Here is a 7136-nt window from a genome sequence, read left to right as displayed (position 1 = left end):
ACATGCGCCAAAAGTCCTGACTCACCCGGAAGCTGCCTGCAGTCTGTACTCTGTTACTATGCACAAGCTGTGGTGTTGCATTAGCTTGTTTTCTCCCGCCCATTCCCTTGTCCCTTCTCCTCACCCGTTCCTGGGTTCGTGATAAGAGCAGCGCGCTGTTCTCATTAGAAAACTCACAACGTCTTTTGCAGAGGCCGCCGCATCCGCCCGTAGGGTGGGGGAGGCTTGAAGGCCGGCGCCATAACCCTCGTGGTGCCAAGAGTGGGGGTAAACTGGTTCTAGGCGCTTTGATGCGCCCAGGAACCAGCGGAAGCGGGGTGCGCACCAGCCACCCGACCGGAAGTGACCTGTTGACCTGAGCGCCCCCAAAGGGCGCCCAATGGTCAACCTGGCTTGGTTTGAACCCCCCAATCAGGGGGTCTCACCTGAGGCCCGCATGGAGGGCTCAGGACGATTTAAGCGACGCCGCCTCCCAGCAAGAGGCACAACACCTTCGAGGAGCTGGGAGATCGGCGCGACAACAACAACGACTGAAGGAGAGAGGCGGCGCGGCGAAGGACGAAGCTGAGGAAATCGAGGCCACGGTTGGACGATACAGGTCATCGTCTCCGAAGACGTCTCGTGGAGTACGGCGCGCCGTGCCAGCTCCTCCGAAGCGACCACCAGGTAAAGCGGCAACAAGCTCAGAGCCCGGGGTAAGCACGCGCAATTAGCTGTGCCCCAGCCGACGGCCTGACGAAGACGAACCAAGAAGCCACACGAAGTGCGCAGACGATCACGGCATGTCGGAGGGTCAGCCAGACGAGAGGGCAGAGGTACTGATGAAGATCCGCGAGTTAGCGGCCATCCACGGTGACGACTGGCTTCACCCTCACTTGGGTAAAGGGAAAGAAAACAGACCGGTGGAACAGGCAGACGAAGAACCAGGGCCTTCCGCACCCAAGAAGCTGAAAAACACGCCGATGAAGAGATAATCCAAGAGGAACCCCCCGAGGAAAGTACGGCAGAAACCTCTTCCGGCGAGGCCCGAGGACAGCGACCAGGGCGAGACGACCAGCAAAAAGAAAACGGGTGAGCATATTAGCGACATCGTAAAGGAATGTTTAAAATCGCTGGCGCCGGGGTTACTTAGTGGCACAGGGCAAGGAGTGGCAGGGCCTAGGGAACAGCGCGCATAGGAAGCGGCAGGTCTCACGTGGCATATGGTCGATCCAGGGTGGGCCCGACAAACAAGAGTGCAGGAGCAGGTAAGCTTGTCCGCCCAAGGTGAACAGATTTCCCCGCTACCCGGTTGGGGGTACGGCCCCGTTTCGGGAAGCCCACCTCCGAGCGGAGTAGTCAATGACCATTACATCAGGCCATCCCCTGGTACAGCGTCCCTGACCACGAAGGCCACCGGCTTGGCATGTCTCATCCCGCTTGCGGTAAAAGAGAGGATATGGCGCAAGGAATTCATAGACATATTTTCACTGCTGGAAATTCAGTTAGAAGGGCTCGATCTAACCACGTGCGACAGGAAGGAAGAGGACAGGAGAGAAAGGCGCGGGGCCAGAAAGGAGCGCAATTTAGAAAATTGGCTAGATGCGTTCAGAATCATGGCATGCATAATAGTTGAAAGGTTCCCCCATTGCGCTGCTGACTTGTGGCTATACGAGGCTAACATCCACCTAGCACAGAGGCAATTCCCTGGGGATGCCTGGTTAGAATACGACAAAGGGTTTAGATTAAAAATGCAGAGGCACCCCGAAATGGAGTGGAATGAGGAGGATGTATCAGGGTTCATCCACAAGATGCTTACGGCTAAGGAAGCTAGGTCCTGGGCGGGCAAAAACGACCAGCCCTTTCGGGGTTCATACCAAAAGGGGAAGAGCGGTACATACCAGAGGCGGTCGAATGGGAGAGCGTACTCCCCAACTGCAACTAAGGCGATCTGTTGGAGATACGAAGCAGGGGACTGCTCATGGGGGTCCGCTTGTAAGTTTCAGCACGCATGCGCCAGCTGCGGAGGCAAACACGCATCCTCAGCATGCAAGGGTACCAAACACGAATCGAAAAGGGAAAAGAGAGAAAAGAGCAAGAAGCGTTAGCCGCAACGCTGGAAAAAGAGGGGGACTGGTGGACGTTAGTAAGTGCCAGCTGGCCAGATCCCCTATTAGTACACAACGGCTGCGCAGATTGGCAAACATATCCGAACAAAGCTGATGCCAGGATATTAGTAGAGGGCTTCGAGCAAGGCTTTGTTATCCCATTCCGAGGCCCGCTCCCCTCGGCGGGGGCGAGCAATTTGAAGTCAGCAAGGTTACACCCCGAAGTGGTTAACGCCAAGATAGAGAAGGAACTGGACCTGGGTAGAGTTGAGGGCCCCCTCCCGAAGGAAGTACAAGAGGGCATAGTCGTCTCCCCACTAGGCGTGGTCCCCAAGAAAGAAGAAGGTCAATTCAGGCTGATACACCACCTTTCGTTTCCGGAAGGCTCATCCGTGAACGACGGTATCGACCCGAGGCTTGTTCAGTGGGCTACGCGTCAGTCGACGACGCAATTGAGCTGGTGAAGGCGGCAGGTATAGGAGCCCTTATGGCGAAAGCGGATATTGAATCAGCGTTCCGCCTATTGCCGGTCCACCCTTCCAGTTTCCACCTACTGGGCTTCCAATGGGGCGAGGAGGTGTTTGTTGACAAAGCCATGCCCATGGACTGCGCGATATCGTGCGCATATTTCGAGCAGTTCGCCACTTTCTTAGAATGGGCGCTGCACGACCAGCACCAGGAGGGCGGAAAACTGCACTACCTAGACGATTTCCTATTCACAGGCCCGGCAGGTTCCCCAGTTTGCGCGAGCACCTTGGCAGCCTTCGAGGATCTAGCCAGGTCCCTAGGGGTCCCCCTCGCAAAAGAAAAAACGACAAACCCGACCACGAGGCTTACGTTTCTGGGCATAGAATTGGATTCTATAGCAGGAACGGCCAGGCTGCCTCCAGACAAAGTAAAGGAGTTTTGCATGGAAGTAGCGAAGCTACGGGGTCGGAAGAAAGCCACCCTGAGGGAGATCCAAGGAGTAATTGGTAGACTTAACTTCGCGGCTGGGTAATCCCGCCCGCCAGGGTATTTTCGAGGCGCCTAACAGGGCTAACGGCCGGCGTCACCCAGAAGCACCACCACATCAGATTGAGTGCAGGCGTGAAACAGGACCTGCTGGTGTGGGACGAGTTTCTACAAGATTTCAATGGGGTGCGGATGTGGAGAGAGGGGTGGGTAACGGCCGAACAGATAGCTCTTTACACGGACGCGGCCGGAAGCCTGGGTTTCGGCGCGGTCCTCGGAAACAGTTGGTGCTCCAGCCAGTGGCCGGAGGAGTGGCATGCGCAGGGGCTCACTAGGAACATCACGTTTCTCGAGCTATTCCCGATAATCGTAGCACTGACCGTCTGGAGAGAAGAAATAAAGAATTTGAAACTCACGCTGTGGTCAGATAACATGGGAGTAGTGCAGGCCATTAACAGAGGCGCAGCGAGATGCCCTGACATGCTAAGGCTAATGCGACGGTTAATTAAATTACAGCTGGAAGGGAACCTGGAGCTGAAGGCACGCCACGTGCCAGGGTCAGAGAACTCGGCAGCAGATGCACTCTCCCGGGCCCAGATGAAGCGGTTCAGAGAGCTGGTGCCCGGGGCAGACAGGGAGATGACCCCCTTTCCACCGTCCCTCTGGGACCTGGAGGAGTAGACTTATCCTGGCTGGTAGGGCAGTCACTTACCAAGGAGGCTAACAGACGATACAGGACTTACGCAAACACGGTAATGAGTGTTGGGGGTCTAAAATCGCTGGAAGACGGGGCGAAAACTCGCACAGCAGTGGAGAAATTCATACAATGGGCATTCGAGTCGAAGAAAACGAGATCATGGGCACAGGCGCATTTGTCCGCCATCGCCCATTTCGCCAGGCTTTATACAGGCGAGGACCCAACTACCTCGGCCTATCTAAAGGCGGCCCTAAAAGGCTGGAGAAAGGTTGAGGCCAAAAAGAAGGACAACAGGCGTCCCATCGATTTCGCCAAGCTGGGGCAGCTCCTAGGAGCCCTCACGGGTCTAATATCAGACAAATATGAGCTGCTACTATTTAGGGCGGCATTCACCACGGCTTTCTTCGGAGCATTCCGAATCAGCGAGCTAGTAGCTCCCAGCAAGTCGGGCCCAGCGCAGCAATGCCTGCAGGCAAGAGACATTAAACCAATGGCTAAAGCGGTGGAATTAACGCTGAGACAGTCCAAAACGGACAGGGCAAGGAAGGGGACGACGATACGTCTCCATTGCATCCCAGAGGCTGGGCTTTGCGTGGTATGCTGGCTGTTTAAGTACATGGGGGCCCGACCAGCGGGAGAGGGCCCTCTCTTTATACATAAGGATGGGAAGAACCTGAGTAAGTTCCAGTTTACAGCTATAATGCGCCAAGGCCTTGGTAAAGCCGGTTATCGTGCGGCATCGTTTGCCTCGCACTCATTCAGGATCGGCGCGGCGACCTCGGCAGCGCAGCATGGCATGCCCGAGGACAGGATCCAGGCGGTGGGTAGATGGCGCTCCAAGGCGTACAAGTCGTACATACGCCCTCACCTGATATAAAAAAAAAATTAAAAAAAAAGGAAAGATAAAAAAAAAAAAAAGAAAAGAAGAGAAAGCCCCGAGGGGGGAAGAGGGTCACTTTGGGATGCCGCACGGCAGGGTGATAGTCCCCCCTCGTAAGTACACACGGTGCGCAGAAGGCCACCTAACAGAATGCTTTCTCTCGACAGGGGGACGCCCGCTGCTGGTCTGGGTGGTGGGACATTCATTCGTGTCCCGAATGGAGTCTTGGTGGCGAAAAGGGGGCCACAGCATAAGCAGGCCCAAATCAACGTACATCCGCTGGATAGGGCAGCCGGGTATGAGATGGGAGCAGCTTCTGCCGACGCTGGACGGCCTCATGGCAGATTCGGCCTGGCTGCCCGACGTCCTGATCATCCACCTTGGGGGCAACGACCTGACCCGGCTAGGGCGAAAAGCAGTCGGGCAGGCCATCCAAAAAGATCTCACCAAGACGGCAGCGTGGCTGGGTCCCACAACGATAGTCTGGTCCGAGATGATCAGCAGGAAGTATTGGAGAGGTGCCGATTCCAACAAGGCCGTCGACAACGCAAGGAGGAAATTAAATGTCGCGATGCACAAGTTTTGCCTCGCCAATGGCCTGGAATCAATCCGGCACGGCCTCATCCACCCAGGCCGCCCTGAGCTATACGGGCAAGACGGGGTACACCTCTCCGAAAAGGGGATGGAGGTGTTTTGGGATAACTTGTGGAGTGCAATGACACTCGCAGGTTGCAATAAAAAAAAAAAAAAAAATTATACACAAGGACGAAAAAGGTGGGAGCCACGAACCAGGTGCAGGGGGGGGGGGAGCCGCAGTAAGACGTGAGCCTCCCTGCGGCGTGGCGGAAATCCTACACTGGTTGGCTAAGAAAACATACCGGCGGGCGGTGTGTAAGAGGATGGCCACTCACTTTTGAATGCCGCACGGCAGGGTGACGTGGCGGCATAAAGGAGGGGAGTAACAGGAGGAGACGGCACTCGCGGCCCAGACCCGGCCGGACGGCAGGGCGCAAATGGTAGCGAGCTGGGGACCTAACTCCCGACAGGAAAGCTCCCCTCCGCAACACGCAAAAAGCGTGGGCAACCAACCACTGGAGCACCAATAGACTGGCAACAAACTGGTTTGGGTACAAGCCCCATTTTCGAACTAAGGAGGGCATAAAAAGACTGACACCTGTTATCACATGATGGTGTCATAATTTGTATATGGCAATTATGATTGATGATAATGTTCGTAAAATGGAAGATTGCTTGAAACCAGATTGTGTTATTAATATGTCTTTGGTTATTAATAAACTGCGGCCAACAACGACCACTACTAATACCAGTTATTGTTGGCTGATATTATTTCCCACCATTGGCAAACAGCAGAATGCGGGGGCCGGTAAGTATGTATGAAGAGGTCACCGCGGAATGGGCACATGCGAGGGTTATGGGAAACTTGGCCCATCTACCCTCGTATACCAGCTTTCTTCCCTCTGCTCTAGTTACCGGCAGCGTCACCTTACACTGCTGCAGATAAAAGCAGCTCTATTCAGGTGATTGGTAATTTAAGTGCGCGTGAGGCAGCTCATGCGCTTGCCAAGTTTATTTTTATATATGCTGTTCGTGAGTTTTGGTTTTTTATTGCCTGGGCAGCAGACATGGGAGGCGTGTGCCATTTGCAGCCCAGACTGTCCCAAGGCAGCCCCGAAAAGGCCAACAACCGGCAGTGCTGGACGGATGAGCCCCAGCTGGGTTGGCAAACTGCCACAAGTCTCTGCATGGCCCTAACCGCCCTCCGCACTGCCCCTTCTTTTTTTGAACAAGCCTGCAGATGCAAAGTGAGCTCCTGGACTCTGCAAACTAAGGGCTGCACACTTCCGGCCTACAGTCGTGCTCCCTCGTTTCACCGCTTTGTAGTAGGGACCCTGCCTGTGAGACACTGCAGCGTGGGCTGCCTCTTCCATCTTGTGCCTGCTGCAACGTGTCACGTTAAAAAATAAGTTAAAAAAATACGCCAGCAAAATACAGCATCCCCCGCAAACAAGCAGGCGGTGACGTGTATAATGATCAGCTGTGAAACATGCCCATAATTAAAGAGGAATCAGAAGCAGGGGTTATTTATTTGCACACAAAGGCGTAGCGCCTCCAACACTTCTCAATATAGAGAACGGACTGTTGATAACTCTAACATTGAAGCAACTTGGGTAGCTGTGCCTCGCATGTAGATTTTCAATATTTCAGGTACTGTTAACAAACGGGTCATGCCTCCAGGAGTGGGGGGGAAGGGCAGAGCCCGAGACTGGCTTCAGACCTTTCCACATTCAGATAGAAATCCATGATTTAAGGTCATACTGCAGCCGTTAGTACTCTTCTGAAGAGCTGGTTTTATAGAACATATGAATATGGTTTTCACAGAATTATTCAAAGCCAGCTGCATAATATTTGTTGTCTGCGTGAGATTTAGGTGATTAAAACGGCAGTGCATTTAGTGGAGTTCAGAATGAGCAGATTTAAAGATCACTGAATCTAAGTT

This window comes from Lissotriton vulgaris, chromosome 3_1 (assembly GCF_964263255.1).
Source record: "Lissotriton vulgaris chromosome 3_1, aLisVul1.2, whole genome shotgun sequence".
NCBI lineage: Eukaryota > Metazoa > Chordata > Amphibia > Caudata > Salamandridae > Lissotriton > Lissotriton vulgaris.
This window is presented reverse-complemented; position numbering follows the sequence as displayed.